This window comes from Amblyomma americanum, chromosome 1 (assembly GCF_052857255.1).
Source record: "Amblyomma americanum isolate KBUSLIRL-KWMA chromosome 1, ASM5285725v1, whole genome shotgun sequence".
Taxonomy (NCBI): Eukaryota; Metazoa; Arthropoda; class Arachnida; order Ixodida; family Ixodidae; genus Amblyomma; species Amblyomma americanum.
In genome coordinates, this window is record NC_135497.1 from 123068907 (window position 1) to 123092109 (window position 23203).

The 23203-nt window shown below is 48.1% G+C and overlaps 1 protein-coding gene across 1 annotated transcript in view; it reads left to right on the forward strand.

Annotated features, from left to right (window-relative positions):
• The first annotated feature begins 14551 nt into the window (after positions 1–14551).
• Positions 14552–23203, forward strand: part of LOC144113513 (uncharacterized) — a 51294-nt gene continuing 42642 nt past the window's right edge. Inside the window, exon 1 of the mRNA XM_077646619.1 lies at positions 14552–14817. The gene's annotated coding sequence lies outside the window, so the exon portion shown is untranslated. The remainder of the gene's footprint in view (positions 14818–23203) is intronic.

A 23203-nucleotide genomic window follows, 5' to 3' on the forward strand; every position in this document is an offset into this window, starting at 1 on the left:
TGCGCGATACTGATGGCGATACTGCGCTCTATAGGAGGGCGAAATGAAAAAAAAAAAGAGTTGACGTCAGACTTGGATACTGGCGGGAAGGCAGTCAATCTTGTGCTTGCGAATATTTCGCTGCAAAATGGTTCTGAACATCTGGAAACCACCGCCCATGTTTTGGACATTCCTCCACACTGATGCGGTATGTACTGTATTCTACTTGAGCGCACCTACTACTACTGACGCACTTTCATTTCATTTCCTTTGTTGACGATGATGATGATGATGTCCTCGGGCTGAATGGCACATACCCACGGCGGGGGATTGGCCGGGGTACATTCATTTCATTTCCCTTCATTTCCTCATAATCAATTTTGCGGTCTTCCCTCCTCCCACCTCTGTTCTTCCCGAGTACCGGCTGTTGTCACGCGAGCACAGGCGCGTCCGCTGGGCGCGCCCATAACGGCTATCGCCGTAAAATAATTAACGCAAGATTTCTAGAGGTGTCCCATGCTTGAAATTTAGCGGGCACTTATTCGTGGCACCATCATCTATTACAAGGACACCTCAAGGAAACCGGCTCATTAGGGTTTCCACGGCCACCGTGATAGTGGCTGTCATCTGGGAGACTGAAGCCTCCCTGAGACGCCTTGCATCAAGCAAAGCAAGTTTTGTAGGCGTGCCCTTTTGTTGTAGACCAATATTCAGCGTTCCGACCCGGCCATTAACAATATGAAGCCGCTTAAGGGCTTTTTTTAACGATATATGGGCGATCTGTTTTTGCAGGACCATTGGCTGAAAACGAAGATTTGAAAAGTCCTCTCCGGTGACATGTGGTCCGTTGCGGGACATAATCGTGGACTGCCATTACAAGAGAGTCGTGATCTGTCTGTTCTAGGAGAGGGAAATATCAGCTTTCCTGTGCGGCGTTTGAGGAGATTAGCACCGGCCCACAACGGCAATCAATGCTGCGTCTCATCCGACGTTACCCGGCAATGCGCATGGCGACTGCGTTCGAGGCCTAGAACCTCTGTTCGTTGGATGGTTTCAAACACGAATAAAGAGAGTTATACATTTCTAAATTATGTTTATTTTTGGTGTCTCTGAGACCATTACCGTACGCGTTTTCGCTTGTCGCCTCCCTTAATGTGACCGGTGTTTACCAAACAAGTATACGAGTACACATACCTTAATGCCATTTTTGGGTCCAACATTGTGTCGAATGTTTAGTACATGCTCTCACTTTGAATTCATTTAAATATTTTCCAGAGATAGAGTTTCACCTGCAGAGAGAGACATAGATAAAGACATTCGCAAGCAGACTTGTGCTAAAAATGATACTCATAATTTTTTGGAAACAAATCATGAGGAGTACACGAAAGCTGTTTTTGCACGTAGATTACCAGGAGGACACAACGTCCAGGGATAACTGTCCTCCTCGATCTACTGATTAACTGTAGTCAATATATAAATGCTTTAGTTAATACAGTAGAGTATATGTTTATAACTGGAAACTTTGAGGCGGCCGTATTCCTAAACTTTCCAATTTGGCAGTATTTTCCTAGCTCGTCCGTGTTACATTATAATCGCCTCCAAGGTTCCAACTCAATCCACATAAATGCGCACGCAGAACAGCGACGATCGGCGCGGGAAAGCCTCCATGGAATGACTCAGGAGTTGCACGCAGTGTTTCTACCATTATGATATATTCGAAAGTAGACGGGAAAAGGCACCGGCTTCCCCTGTTGTGTAAACCGTACTGAACAGCTTCCTCACACCAGGAGCAGTTTTGCACCTAACGTCACCGTCTTGCATGCGTAATTATGCGCGGAATAATTCAGTCGAAAATCAGGAGGCGAATATTTCGCAACACGGCCGTGCTACGAAAGTTCTTCCAAGTGGAAAAGCATTAGAATAAGACCGCCTGCACGTTTCCACTAAAAACATGCACTCTATCTGTCTTGAATAAAAACGTTTATTAATTTTTTTGAGTTATATATTAGACTCACGATAATTACTCTCTCACTTTGTATCTACCTGATCGCATAACACGACTCTCGTCTCATGCTCATGCTTCGTTTAAAAAAATGATTGAAAGCCTAATTTAGAACGCTCCGCATATTTTTGCGTCCGCTTCAGACGTAGCAGTAATGACGAATTGCGATGAAATTGCATGAAATAATTTCGAGCTGGAGTATTATTCAATTATTAAAAAATTCGGGCGAGTAATCTAATGACGTATTAAGTGCGACATTCGACAGTGATTTAAGGTAAAAATTACTGGTTAGTTTCGTCTAAAGCACAATGCGGAAATGCTGACACAGTCTACAGTAGATAAAATATTTCTTACCTACGAAGGAGCGATAAGCCTTCGACACTTAAACTCTGAGGTGATGGCAGATGCTTCTGAGTTACAAAGGGTAACTCTCACAAGCCCATGCATGTACGTACGTATCTGAACTACAAGGTGAACTAAAGAGCTCAGCTTAAGAGTTATTCCGAAATAATTACATCCCCTTATTGGTTTTAGCGTTGTCATATTCAGTGTAATTGATTTATTTGATTTCCGAAACCCTATTTTGTATTGCAACTTCGTTAACATTAAATAGCATCGTGTTACATTGCCTTGATATATTCATCATCAGCCCGAATGTATTCCTAACGTTCCCCAGAGGGAACGTACAACATTGGGGCAAACATGGCAGTGAAGAAGTTCCTCCTGATCTTTGAGTATGAGCAGAAAGGCAGCTTCCATCGGCACCGGCCACCTGGCTCTTCACAAGGGGCAGCGAGGAAGGCAACGCGCTGCTCGTCGTTTACGCGTTGCGTTTCAGGAGGAATGCTCGTCGCCCCCTCCCTGCAGCTTGTGACCCACGGGGAGGTATACACAAGAGACTTCAAAAATAGGCGGACACGGAGCAGGCGCTGAGCCGTGTGCAAACCACGGCCCATAGAAAGAAGCGGGGGAAAACACTGGTAGGCACGTCTTGGGTGTGGCGTGGAATCTGCTTGTTGTCAGAGTTTGTCCGTTATCTTTCATTTTGCCTTACATCGGTTCTGATACAACGCTAAAGCAGCAAAGCACGCAATCGTGAATTAGGCATGACCGACACATTTAGAAGCACGAGAAGCAACTCCAAATTGTGTCGAATAATGTCTGTCTCGTTTTAGGCATGAGTGGAGTGAGTAAATAAACGAAATTCTGCCCCACCCACGAACTGGAAGCGGTACAAGTACGTTTACAGAAGCGCGAGCGCAAACCAGCGAACGCGCAAGCGACATCAGAAAAGAAAACACTTCTGAAGAGTTGATTTTCACTGTCGCGTCCGTTTCCTCAGTGTTGCGGCGCAGCTAGCTGCAGTTTTACAGCGACAGCTTTGAATTCCTCGTTGTTTCGCAGCGCCCCCTCGCAGCCACGTTCCCATGAAACGTTGGAAAAACAGAGCCCCGGCGCATGCTCTCTTCAAAACGCAGTACTCATGGCAGCTATTAGTGAAGGCGCTTCTTCTACGTCCTCCTTATACCTAGCTTGTTGTTAGCTATTAATAGCTAAGTATGCCAGTTGTTGCTAGCAGGCTGAACCATCGTCCGCACAATGTCTCTTATTCGTCGAATAACCGACTGTCAGAGTATTAACAGATTTATTTGTCAGCCATTGTACCAAAAGAGTACTAATTTTACTTCCAGGTATCGCTGTCATGCAAAAACTACGTCGCATGTGCAAGACATAAAAAAAAATTGAAAACAGGCTTTACTTAGTGCTGTTTATCTTCGTCTTTTTCAGTCTCTTTCCATGAGCTAGCGACGCCGGGGTGTAGTTTCAAGGTCGCAGCAATATTTGCAATCGCCGGTCACAATCACCACAAAAACGGCGCTATCAATGAACTGTGTTTAGAATAAGCAGATTAATTAGCAAATAAGGTTACTCGAATGATAATTGCTAATAAACGCCGCCACCCAAAGGGAGACGAAAGCTCGCAAGCACAAAGTTGAACCAAAGTTTGAAGGTACGGCGGCGACAACGATGACAACATAGTGAGCCTAGATCTCCGGCTGATCGGCCTCTCTATGCCTTCCGATTCTCGGCCGATTTCCCAGTGTGAACATGCGCCATTTGATGCTTGCAACAACAAAAACAAAACACAGATGTTCTTCATGAATGTTTAATGGAGGATGGGAGAGAAATGTCTTCGCCATAATGCCATTAATTAGATCACAGGAAGCGCGCAAATGCAGCATTTAGGAAAGGGGCGGCAGCAGAAACTCACTGACAAGACAGTTAAGAAGAGCGGCAAAACTATGGATTAATACGTCACGAGTATGCGAAGTACGGCCAAAAAGTACAAAAATAAAATAATTATGTTCTTGTAGCGCTAAATAGTAGGAGGCAGCCCGGATGGCTGTATTTAGCAGTACAACGAGCGAAGAAAGCTTGTCGATTCATTGGTGCAGATCTTTTGATTTGTTTTGCGAATAGGAAGACAACAGTGCAGTAATCTTTGACACGCACACGCACACGCGCACACGCGCACACGCACGCACACACACACACACACACACACACACACACACACACACACACACACACACACACACACACACACACACACACACACACACACACACACACACACACACACACACACACACACACACACACACACACACACACACACACACACACACACACACACACACACACACACACACACACACACACACACACACACACACACACACACACACACACACACACACACACACACACACACACACACACACACACACACACACACACACTCTCTTTTGTGCCTTGCACCATTTCAGTCGTAAAATGACAGCCACGTGACCACTGCGCTCTCACCTTATGGCTCATATGCGGCTAGCGTAACGGGCCTTCACAACTTGTTACGCTGGTACAAGAAGGGAAAGTAAGCGGCAACATCCCTTTTCTTCCTTCTTTCTCCAGCTGGCCTGGCGGCGATGCCCCCTTTTAAATCGCGGCAGCGACGTTCGTCGCTCATAGCGGGAAAAGTCAGATCTGACTCTTGCACTTCAGCGTTACACGAAAACGGTCTCGTTGCATCCCAAGCACAATGCCGCGATTCAGCCAGCCGCGTGGCACGCGTCCAAATCGAGGCAGCCGCAGGGGTCAGAGGCGTCCCCTCAGGCGGAACGACGCTACCGTCCTTGGAGACCTCGAGCCTGACGCCTCCGGCTGGCGCAGGCCGCATCCAACTCTTACCTAACGTGACTCCGTCTTGCACGAAGCCGGCGGTTTATTTCAAACGGGGCACATATTTATGCGGAACAGGCATGTTTATGAGCGGAAAGTCAAGGCAGCTTACGCTCTGGACGGCTTGAGTGATAAAGAAGACAGATGTCGCCTGGCGATACCGCAGCTACCCTTTTACTTATGGGGCAAATGGTCATAGCAATTAGGCCGTACCACGAAAGCTATTAGTCTTTCTGTTTCCAGTAGTCAGGTGCCATCATTATGCCACCTATTTCGACTGAAGAAAAAGCTGGGAAAAACCGCGCGTGGCGCACGAAACTAACTAGTCGGACCAGAACGAAAAGACTCCATTTTTGACCAGGCTTTATTCGATACTTTATACGCTGCTCACTTGCCACCGCAAAAAGGTTCCAATAGCAAGTACGGATAAAATAACGCTCAAGATGCTCGTGTTGAGTATAATTTGTGTTGGCTTTCAGAGACGTATTTCGCTATACTCTTTAATAATTGCCTTTTCAAAACAACTTACCTATTAAGTAGTAACTTACCTTTACTTACCTAGCTTACCTATTAATAATTGCCTTTTAAAACAACTTACCTGATTCCTGAGCGAAGTAAGCTACGCACTGCGTAGATGCAAAGATGCGCACAGGATGAGGAGGAACGCAATGCTTCCACGTAAAGCGACGAATTTTACCACCAAGGACAAGCGTCTTAGTCGCCGCAGTACTACCACCGAAAGCTTTAATTTGCATCCGCTGTTCTTTTCCTTGCAGGCTGGTGAAGAAGAGCAATCAGACGCTGAACCCTTAGTGTGGTCACGTCTCAGTTAAAGTGTTGCTTCAACTCCCCAATAGGACAAGTGGGTATCGATTGCACTTTTTCTGAGATCTGTGTTACTCACAGACTGGCCACAGTAGGGATTGTAGTTGCGTTTCTTCACCTAGCTGTGGCTATGCGCATTTATTCCTTCTTTCTAGTAACATAGGGTGCCAGAGTGCAAGAGTCGCGTCAGAGGTAAACAGAACACTTTTACGTAATGTAACTTCGCTGGCATTTGAAGCACTGAAAATTTGGAGCCTTAATGTGTTGGCGCTCGAATGTGCCCTTGAAACGCTCGGAAAGCAATGCACTATGCCCGCCCAGTTGCAAAGCCAGTGCATCAGTGCACATCAACCACAGAATCGTGTTCCTTTTAGTTCTGACGGCGCTTGTAACGTACGGCACACAACATCGAGCGGTATAAAAAGGCCACAAAAAAAAGTCTAATGCACATTAGATGGGGTGCACGTGCCGCAGAATGAAGCCCCGTGACCATTAGTTACCTTCGTTAAGGTGAAAGGCAACTATTTACACGTTGCCCTCAAGCCTGAAAAATATAAACAAATAATCCATACGCAAACTACCTGCTTTCTGGGTGAAGGTGATTCCTCCAATTTGCCACAACTACTGTTCGTAAAGGAGCCGGTTTCTCGTTCCCGCCTCAGCAAAAAGTGCCCATGCGGCGTGTGCCGAGAATTCGAGGGATTTTCCCCGCGCCGACCTCGAAGATCATAAAGAGAGACGAAAAAGCAGCGGAGAAAATATTGACGCCATTCGTGCAGTGCATTCTCCGAAGCTGGAAAGGCTGGAAGTTGCGCGCAAATCGTCGTGGTTCACCGAGTGCGTCATGTCAAGACCATTTTGGTTTTTGCATGCGACTTGCTCTGGCTTTTCTCGTAGGATGCATATGTAAGAGCGTGCAGAATTTAAAAAAAAAAGACTTTTCATCACTGCTGCACGCCTTTCGGCCGAGCAACCTTGCTCGAAAATTGCGCCCAGCGATGTGTGCGGTCTCCCCCCCTCCCATTTCCTTCCTTGTCATCTTGGTCAAGAATGGCGCGTGCCAGCTAGCTTACAAGTTGCACATGCATAAACCACATAAATAAGAAGGAAATTGGGTCCATGATGCGGTTCACTTGCAGCCGAGAGGTCAAACCGCTCTGAAGGGACGAGGACCAAGAGGAATTCTTTAATGATGGCTAGAGGTGCTTGCCTGGCAGCATACCCGGAAACCTACTACAGATGCCAGAGTTCCTTTCATTGTTGCTACTGGTCGGTGATTGTTTACTATTCGTTTAATCCTCATGACTCTGAACCCTCCGAAACTTTTTCCACATTGACGATGCGTTTGGGGGCATGAAATCGGCCTTGGATCGTCGTGCTCATCATCTCATTGTCTATCGGGACTGACCAATTCACTGAGACCAACCGATAGCAAGTTCGCGCGCACAAATTCACGAATGAAGTTACTGCTCCGCTATGGGCAAATCATCCTCGTTTTGTTGGTATGAAACGTGACGGCGTCGTTAAAACTGAAATACCCATTAGAAGAGCAGCTAACGGTTAATCACGGGGTGGGTGATCAAAATTGTGCCTCAGGAACTGACATAGGTTGTCAAGTTTCTAAGCTTACTACTAGGTCTGCGTGGGAAAGAGAACTGAGAGTGGAGTGTATGGACACAGGGCACTGAGCTGACAGATTACCGGTTCAAAGGCTTTCGAGGTGCTGATGTCAGACTGTCGTCAGGTGTATACGGGAACAAATAAAAGCAGCAACTAGAGCGCAGTTACCTTTTTTTTTATTTGAGCATTACCGCATCTTGGCACGGATTATTGAATCATTCAGTTTTATTGCATGCTCTAACATTTCATTATAGCAGTGATGCTGCACAATACAAAACACGTGCGCGTGCATGAACACGCCCAAAGTGAATAGATATGAAGAAACTGAATCCTTGCTGAAATGACAAGCATTCAGCGGTATTTTATTTTGAAAAAAAGAAAAAGAAAAAACGGGCCTCCCTCTCTGTTAAAAAAGAAAAACAAGAAAAGATTTGTTGTCCAGTGTGCATCATTGAAAATTGAAATACCTGGAAAGACCTCTCAAAAATACTATTTTACTCATGGCTTATCAATATTTGATAGAACAAGCTGCTATCATGTGGCTCAGAGTTATGAGAACAAGGTCGACTGTTTCCTGAAAAGTTTTGCAGAAGCTTATTAGTCTGACGATGACTAGAAAAGTATTATACCTCAGGGCCCGCAAGACGAATTCTGCAAGACCGTTAGGCGCTGACATAAAGGGTTGATAAGCGATTTGTACCTTGAAGTTGCGACGCAAATTTAGCTATTGACAGATATTAAGTTACGTGATAAATCGTTTTAGAACCATAATCGGCTTCTGTAGATTTAGAGTAAGGTGAGAAAGGCACAGTAAAGTACATGATAAATATTTACATTACACGGGTTGTATCGATTACACAGAATACTTCATAAACTGCTTTAATAAACAGTGTATTGACTATGACTGCTGAAGTACGTTTGTTGTGAAAAAAAAGTTTTTTAACAGTCATGAGAGTCGCTTACCGCGTTTTACTGAAATAAGCGCGTTCACGCATTAACCCTTGCGGCGCAGCGCCCTTACTCAGAAGCCCGTATACCCTTGCATCACCCTTGTATCGTGATATGAGGCAGTAGCCTAGATTGATGCGAGAAATGGGTGAGGTCAGGGTGAAGGAGACACTCGTGAACTTCCCCACGACGTCATGCGCTTGCTCATTTACAGCGTAAGGACAGAAAACAGCGAGCAACTGACGCGGTTATCTCCTTAAACTGCTACTGCTTCTGCCGCGCGCTTCCTTCAGTGCTGCGAGAATCTTATCGCTGTTTCAACGCGCAGAACCCGCTGTCTCGCATGCGGGCCGGCCCACGTCAACGCTGCCGGACCCCGTCAATGTCCATCAGGTCATGCCAAGATCAAAGAAGGATCTGCTGGAAGAAGCAGGAACGCGGGGCGACACGCTGACAACATGTAGTGTACGGACCGCTCGTAGTATTAACAAAGGACATAATTGTACGACCGGCATTCAAAATTTAAGGCTGTACCGTAATGGGAAAAAAGCAACGCAACAGACGAGGACGAAGGAACGGTGAGCGCGAGCGTCCTCGTCTGCTGGGCTGTTTTTTTCCTATCGCAGCTAACGAATCACTAGCCCAGATCGCCACTCTCAACCAGTTGAAGCTACACCATCATTACACTACCCCGATCCTCTCTGCCTACCTCTACAGTGTTTTGTCTAGTAAAATAAAGGACAAATCATTGAGCACGTTACGCAGTTGAGCATTTTTCTGCAGTACACCGCCACGCAGTAGCTTTTATCTCAAGTCATGCGCTCAGAGAGTCAGGGTGTCACACTGCGAGGCCGAACAGATCAGAGCGAATAAACTGCCATTTCTGTCGGAGTAGAAAACAGAAACGTTTTCGTCCTGGAACAAGGAAGAATACAACTGTCCGTGTTCTTTCATTCGCTCGCAAACCCGCAGACGGAAGACATAAATAACCCTACTAAGAAAGCATTGCGTGAATTATTTCTTCAAAAATAATTCCTGACGTATAATTCGCGCCCAAGTACAGCTGCTCCCTTGTATCTTATGTAAATATGTTTTCTGTATTTCCCTATTGTAATTTATTGATGATTTTGTGCTTTCTGGCTGTCCTGTTTTTTGTGAAAACTGTAACCTGACTATGTGTTCGTTTTTTTGTGTGTGTGTGTGTATGTAAGTGTTCTCAACAAAGTCTGCTTCTATGCCTTGTAACGGCTGCCTGGGCCTCGTCAAGCTGTATACCTACAGCTTTTAGTCCAGGCAGCCGCCAGAATTTTCTGGAAAATAAATGGAATTGAATTGAATTGAAACACAGGGTCAGCAATCGACTCACGGTTTCTGTTTTTCCTCAGCGAAGAGTTATCCGCATGCCGCGCTGTCATTGTCTCACAAGAATCGAGGGTGAGGAGAGAGAGAGAGACCAAATCGTATTGTTTTAATCTCTCTGCTGGGTGCCAACACGGTGACGGTGCAGGCACAGTGGGTACCTCGGAGGCCCCATAGCGTTCAGGGATAACGAATGTAATGTATGGGCAAGCTGTTGGGCTGGTTGGTGCTGATCCATTGTTGTTGACAGCGCTTAAACACACGGACGGAAGACAGAAACAGGAAAGCCGACGTCACAGGCGCATCACAGGCGCTGACGTCGCCTGTGACATCAGCCCTTGTGACGTCATCTTTCCTGTGTCTGTGACGTCAGCGCCTGTGACGTGCCTGTGACGTCGTTTTTTCCTGTTTCTGTCTTCCATCCGTTTGTTTAAGCGCTGCCAACAACAAGGAATGTAATGTGAACGCATTCGGAGCAGACGTAAAGAACTAAATAAAATTGGTAGGAGGACCGGTGGGTTAAAATGGGGGCAGTGCCCACACATATAGTACACATTTAGGATTAAAATCCGGTATAGCGTAAAGTCATTTGAATCTGTATTTGAAAAAGGGTATGTTTCAATACACTGCTCTTTTATGCAGAAACAAATCGTTAAATGAAAAACAGCGGGAAAAACAAAACTAAGCCTGGTGGCACCTGCCACCACCCCATTTAAAAGCGGGCGCTCTTGGCATCCATCCATTCATGTTATAGATTACTTAACCGAAGACGAAAGAAACGAAGGTTTCTTACGTAGACCAAGCAAATAGTCGCCGCCCGATTATGGCCAATCGCTCTTGTGGGTATGGGCCATTTTGTGAGGCAAACAACGAGAACAACAATAACGACGCCTGAGGCGTATGCTACAGGGAATTAGCCTGACCTTATCACATCTCGCCTGCTTTTCCAGCCGTATCGCAGACAGCCGGTACTCGATCTCCGTGCCGGCGCTTTGTCAGCAACGATTACAATCGCCGACCGGAGCGGGGTTGCGGAATGAGTTGTATGCTCTGAGTGGCGTTCTTTACACGTTGCTTATCTCCTATTCACACGCAGTTCTCTTCGCAAGCAAGTAAGGGGAAGATAGTTTAAAGCAGACCACACTGTGTTGCACGGTGTCATGCAGAGAACTCGGGAAGGTGCTAGCTCTGCCCCTCGGGCTCAGTCGCTCCAAGACTTCTCCACTACCTTTCTCTCAACCGTAAATGTTCCTTACTGCTACCTATAGAGTGTCATGCACTTCACCGTACGGTGCACTGTGATACATGCATGTCCTTGGGTGCAGTGTCGACAGTCTCAGTGTCCTCCGTTAGTGCCAGCCTGGTCGACTTCTCGTTTGGCGTTGGTCATCCGTGTTGCGCCCGGCATACAGCTGCTCGCACTCTGCGTGTCGCGGTACGCAAACATTCGCAAAAGGTGTATTGAGCTTCAGCTCATTGAGCTTCAGCTCAGCTCAATGAGCTTCAGCTTCAGCTCAATGATTGCCATTCCGGCCCGCTTAACCCATCGTCACGATCTAACTGCCACCTTGAAATCCCTACGTCACGAAGTACAAAGCTCTACCGGCAATAATCGCTCCTTTATTAAAGCTGAACAGGGACTTTGATGCGGAGTCAGTAAAAAGAAAGAAAATAAATGACGGAATTCAGCTGAGATATGTCGTTTATTTATGATACTGTTCGTCCGAGGCCCGCTACACGGTGGCAGTTCGACAGGAAAAAAGACATTTCGGCTTCCAGCCCGAACACGGCTCATATAAAGACCAAAAAAGAAGTGCGCAGCCCATTGTTGTTAAAGATACTATATACGATCCCAACAAAAAATGAGCTTTTTATTAGATTCTCCAGCACTGACACAATTCAATTCAAAAGCCGCCGTGGTAGCTCAGTACTTGTGCTCAGCCGTTGACCTGAAAGAAGTGGGTTCAATCCCGTCCGAGGCGGTCGCATTTCGACGGAGGCGAAATGCTATAGAGGCCTGTGTACTGTGCGATGTCAGCGCACATTAAAAAATCCTAAATGGTCGAAATTAACTGGCGCCCTCCACTACGACGTCCCTCGTAGCCCGAGTCGCTTTGGGACGCTAAACCCCACAAACCCCAACTCAATTCAAAGCAAAAGCGCACAACCCAAATGTTCTTTCGTACTGTATATCGTTTTGAATTCTGAATTTAATTGTACTTGTATTTTATATTGAGTTTACTTAATGTGTCAACACCTTAAAGAGAATTACATATTCGAATTTCTGTGAAGACGTCGCTTTAAGCGCTTCGTTTTCGCTCAGTCTTGGGCAACTCGGCGTCAGAGTCAGCATCATAGCCTTCGGCTCCGTTTCGGTCGCCGCACCATTCCCTGGAAGCAGGGTACGTTTCTGGGCTTGCTATTTGGGTTCTGTCATTATGGAATGTGCAGCGTTGGCAGACGACGCACATAGACAAGAAGGACATTGAACTGTGTGTCTCCTTCCAGTCTATGTAATGCGTCGTCTACCAGCGCTGCACATGCCATAATGACAGATCCAGAGAAACAGCGCGTTCTTGAGCTGCCTGGACCAGCCTCGTGCAATTAGTCAGTGTGCAGTTCGCTAAAATGCGCCTCCCGGTTGGCGCATTCGCGCGCCGACATAACTGCGCACTGCACACTGTGGTCGCAAGCTAGTTGGTTACGTGTTGGAAGACTGAATGCAAACGCAATTTCTTCTGTTTGTAGATTGCGGCTCTCAGTGCAGCACAACACTCCGTCACTTTACCCACAGCTCAGTGCTCCACCTGCTCCATGCACCCCTTCTTTTTCCTTCTCCGCGTTCTCTCCTCCTCTGCCCACTGCCTCGGTCCACCTGCTCTTGCTCATCCGTGACTGCGCGTAAAAGCATCTATCCATTTGACTCTTAATTATTTCGTCCTTGGATCAGTGAGTCCTTGCAGCAGCGGTGGCGGATACGCACAAAATCAACTGCGCACTCCGTGCCTGGTATTTGAGAGCTACTGCTATCAGACTTTTTTCTTTTTTTCTATAAGCTCTTAACGTCTTTGGTACTTAATATTTCCCCTATTGTTTCCAGAAACAACACAGTCGCATAATGCTCCGGACATGGAATACCCGGAGGTAGTCGTAGTACTCGGAGTATTCAGAAGATACCGATTTCTGGTCCTGTCTTGCGAAGTGCGAGCCTACTTGATGTGTTTTTTTTTCTAATTAATGTGGTGCGGTAATCACCCTATATGGCAGGTTTAAAGTGTTTTTTTTTCTTCAAGGAAGCCGTGCTGTCAACAGTGACATTTAAACTGGCCTATTCTTCGATGATGTCATTTCGACTGAGAATCGTTATTTTATCAGCAGAGGCTAAGAAAATTTCACACCTGTTGTTACGAGTTATTAAACCCGTTGCTGCGGTACACATAAATTGTATGAATACGTGGCACGTAGATTAAAACCACGTAGTTCCTGCGAGATAAGTACGAAAAAAAAATGCAATAACCTGACCGGTTGCGGGCTTCGCCCAAAATATGCTAACTTAAATCTTGTGCTGAGAAATTTTCTTCGTATTATTCCTTTCGTAAATTTATTAAGCTTTCACAATATGTCAAAAGTGCCGGCGATCTCCCAGTTATTCGTACTGTGTCCCTTCTGTTTTACGCAGATTAATCACCTTGGACGTGAAATAGACATGCACTATGCACTATATATATGTGATGGGAAGGAACAACCGAACTTGGGTAGGCTGAGATGGAGAGGGGAAAAGAAGCAATCATACGTACTGTGAGCGTAAAAACATTATGTAACTTACACTACTATTATAGACTGCTGATATGGCCGAAGGCAAATGCCTAACAATGGCTTCTTAGAGTATTGAAGCGTACTACGAGACGAGACACACACAAACCAGCGCTGGTTTGTGTGTCTCGTCTCCTTCTTGGTCTCTGTGTGTTTGCGCTGTTTAACCACCATTATGCATCAACACCAACTAGCCCAATCTGCAGTTCTTCTGCGTACTGCGAGTAAGAGAAGTCTAATAGAAACTAAATAAGAATGTCTAACCTTTCATATGCCTTACGTGCGATCATCCACTTTTTTTATTGCTGAAATCTTCTCCCATAGCGTCTTTATTAATTCTACGTGGTGCTCGATCGTTCTTGTGCTACACTATCTGTCCACTCTTGCCGAAGGCCTTAAAAGCCCGGCGGTATTCTCTGAATACATAAATATGAGAAGTACGAGTGTTGCGCGGAAGGAGTCTCAGAGCTGTGACGCCTGGCACACATTTGCATCTTTGCCACATGCGTACGTGTTCGGCAGCACACACACACTCACGCACGCACACAGCAAGATGCGTCGAAAGCCAGTGCTGTGACGCGCTCTCGCGATGGAGAGTGAACGCCCCCGCCTTTCACGGGGCGCGCGAAACGCTCCGGCGCAGCGCGCCAGAAGCAGAGACTCCCCGGAGGAGTTCGCGGTCGCAGGCTTCCGGCGCGGTCGTTTCATTTCGCGTTTCGTGCGTCTGTGTTTTACGCCGAGTTCCCCGGAACGACAACACCTTGGCCCGAATGACGGCGGGGGTTCAGCGCGCACGGGGCGCTTCCGCGACCGCGTGACGTCAGGACGCCGCGCGATACCGGGTCGCTCATCCCGGGAGCCGCATCGCCACACCCATCGCATCGCGCACGTGACCCGGCGCAAGAGAGGGCCGCCGGTGCTTGAAAGAGTCCGCGCCGCGCTTACGCGCCACACTCGACGGCAGCGTGCCGGCACGTCCATTCAGCGCGGAGGCGACCAGCAGCCGAGCACTTTCGGATCTCTCTCCCCAGGTGAGGCGCGCGGCGACCGCCCTTGTCGCACGGCTTTCGCTTGCCGGGTGGGCCGGCCAGACGCCGTTGCATCACCGGCGAGCTGCTATCACACGTGTCCCAAAGTTCGTTTACCGCAGCTTGTTTTCTGCACTGACCCTTTCTTCGAGAGCGTAACCTTTTGGGGGATGCGGCGGCCTCGCGTCTGCCGGCAGCATGCCCGTAGTGCTCATGCGCAGACCCGTTGCGGTGTTGCGATCTGTGCGTGACCACTGCTTGTCACGAGTGTCACCACAGCTGGCTAGGGTTTTTCGCCGAAGGACTCGAAGTCCACGGCACGCTGCTCACGCAGGTATTGTTCTCGATTGAAGGCCTGCAGCGTCATGCACGACAATTCTTTCAGTAGCGAGGGTATTATCCTTTGTGGGTATATTATCGACTGCTTTCCTCCACCTGTCATTTGTGCGTACTGCTTTGGGCTATGTGCCATGTGGCTACTGTGTGAAATGCTTACAAACCACGGCGCACATCGCCAGAGTTGCCGCTCAGCTGAATGCAGTTCGCAACGCAATGGGGGCACTCGAAATCAAGCGAAGTGGCCCTCTGCACTGAAGTGGAAATTTTAGTGCCATTAGCGACGAAGGGTAGGAGAGAACTGGAGTAGTGCGCAGCAGCGTTTGAACTTTAGACATCGTGAGTATAACCTGACCACTCTGATACACCGTTTCTGGTCGCGCTCGGTATTTGCCAGCCCAGCGAATCTTCTTGGCGCTGGTTATAGATCTATTACTCGCTCATCTGACAACCCCGTACCCAAGGCCCCGGTGACGAAGTCCACGCTCGATTTTCTCTGCTGCTGTCTCCTCATGCTGTGTTGTACCAACTCGATAAGTTTAGGCACCATTGCTTGCTTCTTAGAAAGCTGGACTACGGTATTTCAACATCTGAAATCAGATCTCCCACTGTTTTTTTTTAAATTGTTGACAGAACTTATCCCACTCTAGTTTAGCAAACTAACTTCAGCATACTTTTGTCTTGCCACGTTGTCAAGATGGCCATTAATAAACCATTGCAGTTGTACAGAAAGTATACACTTGCATTTAAGTAACCTTAGGAAGGCACAACTAGGAACTATAACGGATAGAACGCAACAATGAGCTCGTAAATCCCAGAAAATAAGTACAGACTTTTGTTTTAAGCTGCATCCCGTCCACCGGTACTAGGCTTCGTGTTGCTTTCGCTGTTGAAGTGAGAACTGTCAGAACTGCATCGTTCGCTGCTGTCATTTCATTCCACAAACTTTAATGGCAATGAATCCATCAAACATGCAGGAACTACAATTGTGTACCGAAGTGCATTCGCTGCAGGCAGCGTTCGGAGCTGCAATTCGGTGCGAGCCTGTGGAAAACAGAACGCTATCCTATATGAGTTAACCGCAGTGTGCCGACTAAACGTATCCGCTTGTTACAGCAGGAAGCGAAATGCATTGCTCACGACTAGAAAGTACTGCTGTTCTTCGTTTTACACTCTCATTTCAACAACACCGCCGCGGTAGTACTGAGGCTAGGGCGCTCGGCTGCTGAGCCCGAGGACGCGGGTTCGATCCCGGCCTCGGCGGCCGCGTTTCGATGAAGGTGCAACGTACGACGCCCGTGTACTGTGCGATCTCAGTACACGTTAAAGAACTCCGGGTGGTTGAAATTCATTCGAAGCCATCCACTGCGGCGTCTCTCATAGCCCAGTTGTCGGTTTGGGATGTTAAACCTCTTATACCATCTCGTTTCAACTGCTGTATGTTTCGGTACAGTACTGAATTCATTCAAAACCGAACTGAAAAAAAAAGCACATTAGCTCCAAATCATTCCCGTAATAATTTGATAGATAGATGCACAGAAAAGCTTCTATGCTGACTTGAAACCCTTAGAAAAGTTCGCCGCCTTTCAATGCTCTGGCCAAGCTAAACCTCATTCGCCTCGTGAGCATGACAACTTCGCGTTGCCCATGTGAAAAGGCAGTATTAGCGCTAATTAATGCAACCGTGTATCGGATAGTCAGCGCTCAGCATGTGTCCATTGTTTCAAAGTATAGCTCACAGTGATAAAGTGCACGCTCAAGAATTAATGGCGACATTAAGAAAGAAGCGCATTATGTCTGATATCTGTGCATTTAATTGAATGAATTCCGAGGGCATTTGCAGTACTCTGCAAGTGAGATAGGCACTATCAACTAGCCAGTCTCCCGTTTCCTTTAAGTTGTGAGTTTTGCAGCTGACAGAAAGGGAAGTCATGTGCAGCCTTTGTCACGAATACACAGGGTCGGAGATTTGCTTCTCAGTCACGCAACCATGCAGTGTATAGGTACGTAGGTTTGCGTCGCTAGGGGCTCTGGGGAGAGTTCTCACCCTTGCAAAGATTAGCAGTTGCAGGAGGGCTGCAGGAGCACCCCAACACGGCCTAATAGCAAACGCTGTGACCTGCAATACTTGTGAGCCTGGCTATATATGCACCCCTTTGTGTACCGGGCCAGCTCGGAGGACTGTCCGCAAGCCCTGGTAAACTGACGGGCTTCTGGGTGAGGCATTCCGAGCTTGCCCCGCTTGCCGCATCGCGGGGTTGTCTGCATCCCTTGGAGGTAAGCCGAGCGCACCGCAGGATGACCCCTGCAGCACCGAAATACCGTAGGTTGTGCCGCACGTCTCTCAGCCGGCGTTTGTCGCGTGCTGCAAGAGCACGTGTACGGCCAACGGTGTCTCCCGTGGTGCTGTGATGCGTACGTTCTCTCCGACGCATAGACGCCGTAGTTTTGCCAATGCAGTGTAGCACATTTCATCGCTTTGCAAATGCACCACTGTCACGCTTGCTTGATGATGCTATGGAAAAAGTACAAAGAACGTACTGCTACGTAGCGTCGCTGGCAAGCGCCGGTTTTTCTCGCTTTGTCACACACTTTTCCTGCGCTTCAGTACAGCCCCCTCCCCCCGCAAGACTTCTATTTTGTGTGTATATGTTTGAATTTGTGGAACGCAGCAACCGGTGTCTTCCTCCAAAGGCATGCGTAATTCAAACGTTTGCAAATAAACAGCACGTCCACTTTTATGTTCGTCTGCAGTTGGAATGCAGACAGTAAGATCAACCCTCCCTTGTATGCCATCGTCATTCGTTCGTGGAGGGTAGCGATGGCGGCGGTGCAAAATAAATTCGTGAGTGAGCGCATCATTATTTTCGTTCGAGTAAGAAACAAAGGCGAAGCCGCATTTAGAATGTAGTCTTACTTTTATACGTGTTCCTACTGCCTAAATATTTTTTCGTTTTTTATAACGGGGGATTTTAAACTATCTTAACTAATTACGCTGGGGATTTAAGCGTGTGTAGAACACGAACTTCAAAATCTGTGCGAGCTGAAGAGTTAAACCACCGGCACTGCTAGTCTTAGTAGACCTTGCAGAAGTATGTACATTCGACCTCTGTCTGTTGCAGAACACTTCGAAAAAAAAATTAGTGGCTCCCCGAACAATCCCCTCCGCCTTGTTAAGTCGACCGAATTACGACAACGCTGAGAGCTGCACTTCATTACTTCATTACTTCGACGCCAAAGCTGGGATAATATGATGACACCATTCGGTTCCATTCTATCTGCATTGTTCTCACTCTGCGTAATTCACTTGAGCCAACGTTGGTGAGAGAGCAAGAAAGAAAGAAATAGAATGGCATTGATGTCGAATCGTTACATTATCTTCGCCAAGGTATCTTTGCCTTGTTCCTGCTCACGTGGCTGTTTTCCTTCAAACTAGCTCAAGGAATAAGGGTGGTTTATATTCGGAAGTGTACCGTGCCCTACATTGACGGAACTATATACAAGTGCCTGTGGGCACTCCAGAGATATCTCCAGAGATATGATATGCGCAGTCACGAAGTTAGACTGATCATTTTTAATTTACAGGCTGGAGTAGCTTTTTTTTTGCGCATTGTATAGATAAAACCTGCGCACTCGGACGTTATTTTATCCTCCAGCAAATGTCATGGACTGATGTACGAATATTGTCTTGGTGTGTTTAATTCTCACTGGCACGTGCGTTTTCCTCAAGCTTGTCAACGATCTCCATCATTACATAGCCATCTGAAAGTTATACGAACAAACTCGGATAGCCAACAGGGAACAAACAGAGCGCACCCACAGTACAAGGTGTGCCTGCAGCGACGATCTCATTCGCTTTAATGCTTTTGATCGATGACGACGGGTCGACGTCGCGACTGAGTCTCCAAAGTCATCCACAGGAATCGAGGAAAAAAGAGACGTGACATTGCCCAGGGTTACGCTCACGTTTCATTAGAACAGAACAGGGCTCTGGAAAACGAGACACGTAACCGCGACGCTTCGAGGAATTCGTGCTCCCAGTTATCCTGTTACACGATGTTTCCGACGCTCGAACAAGACGCAGGGCAACCGCCTCCGTCTCGCCGCCGCCGCCAGCGGCAATGGTGGCAGCGCATGGCGACGCGGAGCCGCGGAATGCTGTGGCACGGTGCCACCCGCGGGGCCCACTCGTGTTGTGGAACTAATCGCGGAGACCAATCTGCTCATTTTCCTCGAACTATAGCGCACGCTCTCGGTGGGCCAGGAGCGCGGTTCGCGCGCGCAGAGAGCGTCTTCTCTCCGGGGCGAGGTAAAAGCAAAGATACAAAGAACGACAGCTGTCTAGTAACGCGAGACACCACCGTCGTCGTCTTGAGCGATAGCAGCAGTGGGCGCGTGCACTGCGGCCGTTTCTTTTTTCTTTGCTTATTTTTCGTCAGTGGGCGCGCCCGTCTGCGTCTCGTCTAAGGCCGTATACAGGGCCGTGCAACTCCTTACTGCCACTGCGCGCTTTCATAACCATTCCAATTAGACCCGGAGTGGATGCAGTTGAGTGGCACGCGTCATTACGCGCATCGCATCCTTGCGAGTCGGTGCGATCCTGCACGAGTCACGTAAGGCGGACCTCACGCCGCGAGCGAGGCTGCTAGCTGTCACGGTCTGGTTGCGAAAGCAACCTGCTATAACGGGGGAAACCGTCCTAACCGCGTCCGCAGACGGGACGGGCATCGACTCGCCCCAGGGCTAGGAGAACTCTACGACGCGCTGGAGACGCAGCGGCTGCAGCGCAAGAGCCCAGGTGCACGCGCCTCCGGCCTCGACGCATTGGTCGCGTTGGGGGCACCGCGTCGCCCACGGGGCGCCCGGCTCGTCGGCCCACGGACGCGCTTTGCGTGACCAGCGCGAGCGCGCCAGCGGCGCCCAAGGCGGTGCATTAGACGCGTTGGCCGGAGCAGCGACGGCGCGGCGCTGACATTCGTCACGGGTCGAGCACTTGGGCGAGCTGAAACTCGTTCTCGAATACGAGAATAACCCTGGACAGCTCGTCGATCTGTGAACAACGAGGACAAAGTACACCTGCAGGGTATTCACGGCATACGGGGGAGATGTCTGCTCGACGAAGAAATAAGGAACCACAGGCAAGGAAGTAACTGCAACAGCCCTGTTTGACTGCCTGCAGGGGCCGATCGAGAAGCCTGTAGGCGCAGCAACTTACATCCAAACTAGACGTCAGAAAATGTTGGGAATAATTGGCAAGGTTGAACGGGAAATATTCTGAAATGAAGCTCCTATCACGTGCTAGCAGTTCTCATTTCTCGAGTTTTATATGAACATTAAAGAAATTGTGCGACTTAATTTTCTTCACTGGTTGTGCCTGATGCTCACTGGACGCAATAGGGGCGGTGAAGCGACTGAGGTCCAACTATAATGAAATTGATACTAACGCTACATTAACTAGTAATTTATGAGGTAAGTAAGGCCATATGAAATCGCCACCAAGATTGAAAGTGTAATCTCCGCCTTGAAAGAATACCTATATCCGTCGTAACCTCCAGCTGCACATTTCGGAAGCAGTAAGGGTACTCCATGGCACTCTATGTAGGTGGTACACAGTGTGCGTCACCGCTGCTTATCGCGGAGGTTTGAAGAGAGTAACATGAGCAATAATACGAAGAGCGGATCTGAGGAAGAACAGCGTTACTTGATGTTGTAGACGGACCGTACGTTGATGTTGATGTGGGCGCACGACACGCGGCCAGCTCTCGTCCTGTAGCTCATATCTCGAGAGATCTCGCTAACATGGTGCGAGTCAAAGGCGTGAGCCAGCAGGAGCTCTACATCACAGCGTGGTTCCCGACTCCTAAACTGACACGCTATAGCCTTGCGGGCCATTTCCTTTGTGTTGTTCTCGCAGTTCTGCCAGCGGCTCTTTAAAAGGCAATTTACAATTATCTCGGCCTACACGCTACCTCTGAATGACGACCCGCACTCTTCACTCTGCCCACGCATTGCCCCTCAGCGCTGTGGGTGCGAATGGGTGTGTGCAATGGGAATGCGCGCGGGTCATTCCATGGCAAGCGTCCCAGACTTTGCGCTATACATCAAAGGGACGTCAGCGGGCGCCGCCATGTCTCTGGCGAAGGACGCATGACGTTTCAGTGTTCCTGCTTGTGGAAATGTGTGTACAAAACCGTTGCGCAAGCATTCGGGGACGTGCCTAGGGCACTGAAGTGGTCTGTTTGGTCTGCGCGTCCTCTTGCTTGGCTAGACTTACCGTTCCACTGCCTGACTGAAAAAAAAAAATGGCAGCTGCCTAGAAAAGAGTGCAGGGCGACTACAGAGTGGATTTCCCAATCTGGGGACGTGTCTGGGTCGCAAACCGTGTCGCCCGGCCTTTTCCGACGTCACCGACCACCGCAGCGGTGTTGTTTGCTCATGCTTCTGCTATACTGTCAGCAAGCGGCTACGACCTAGGTGGTAGTCCTGCAAACGGTGGGTCCACTTCTGACAGCGAAATAAGGATGAGCTGCGTGTTCCACAAGCATCGTCTTTCATGGGGTCGCCAACAGAACAGTGCATGCACACTGAGGCACTCCGGTGCCTAAACACAGCGGACCCTGAAATATGGCTGGTCGAGAACCGGACAGTGATAGATGGCTTTGCGCCGGCGGGGTAAGCACAGAACAGGCGACACTCCACTGCAGGGGAAGCGGCGAAGTTGACGCAAACTACAGTACATAAACTACAATAAATAGAAAAGGCAAACGTTGTTCACTAAAAGCAATCCTTCAAATGCTAAAAGGCAGGGGCACGGCGAAGAAATGGCCTTAACGTATAAATGACTAGTTTAATTTTGTCCTCGTCTTGTAACGTCACGACTAATGCCCAAAGTTGGTGCCAAAACGACGCAATACTTTCACGAACACTTCAAGCTTCTATATGCCACACTTGCAAAAATGTCCAGCATGCAGGGTCAGCTCGGCACTTGACAGAAACACCTGAAGCGTGCCGCTGCACTTGTCCCGCAGTTTTTCTGTCTTCACAACCTCTTTAATAATGGGCAATAATTTCGATATAAATAGCTGCAAATGAGGTTCGTTTAGTGGCCACTTCTTATGCTTATGCTCGTTGTCTAGCAGTGGTAGCCAAGTAGACCGCTCTTACTTTCAACGAAAGTGTTTCATTCGATATGTCCCGAAACTGTGCAAAGTTGAACTTCAATTCCAAACCTGGGTAAGTGCAATGTTAAGCCTTCTGGTGCCCAAAGGGGAAGCGCGCGCAAAGCGTAATTTTATCTTGTAATAGAGACTTTCAGCAGAGGTCGTGATAAAAGGTCTATAATTTTTTTGCTCTGCTAACAAAAACATTCGCGTCAATTCGGCGAACCGAAACTGATGCCATATTGTAATAAATGTACGATTTTTCGTTCTTGTTTCGCTAGAAAAAAGAAAATAAGGGCCCTTTTCGATACTTAGCCGATGCGGTGAGATTAAATTTTACGAGTAATGCCAGGGATACTGTTCAATCACCGAGATGGGAACCATACCAATGTTCAAATATTAGCAGAATATTTATTAAATTCGTAAAATAAACAATAAATAAACAATTCATTCAGTAAAGACTGCCTAGGTCACCGTCGTAAAGTCTCGTAAAATGCTATTCTCTGAAGAAAAAAAACAGTAGACGGACTAAAAATAACGGCCGCGTATTGTTCGAACCAGATCAGGCAAGGTCTAGAGCGGTGGCGGAGACGTTTGACGCGAGGTGATTCACGCAAGTTTCCGTCTCCGCACTCAGCGATCACAACGGCCCGGATTACCCGAGCCTTTGTTTGATCATCGCGCGTGCCGCTTCTCAGTGCTGGACTTGCGCAAAGAGGTTGCGCGTTAGCTGTCTCGCGAAGCAGCCCACGCGGCTCGGAAGAGGCGGTCTTCGCCCCTACGCAATGCGAGCGCAGTCAGTCGCTTCGGGGAGACCCCTTTTTCGTGTCGTCACTACGCCAGGCGCGCTCGTCGGGGTTTAACAACAGTGTTGCTAGAGTCTACCGAGAAAA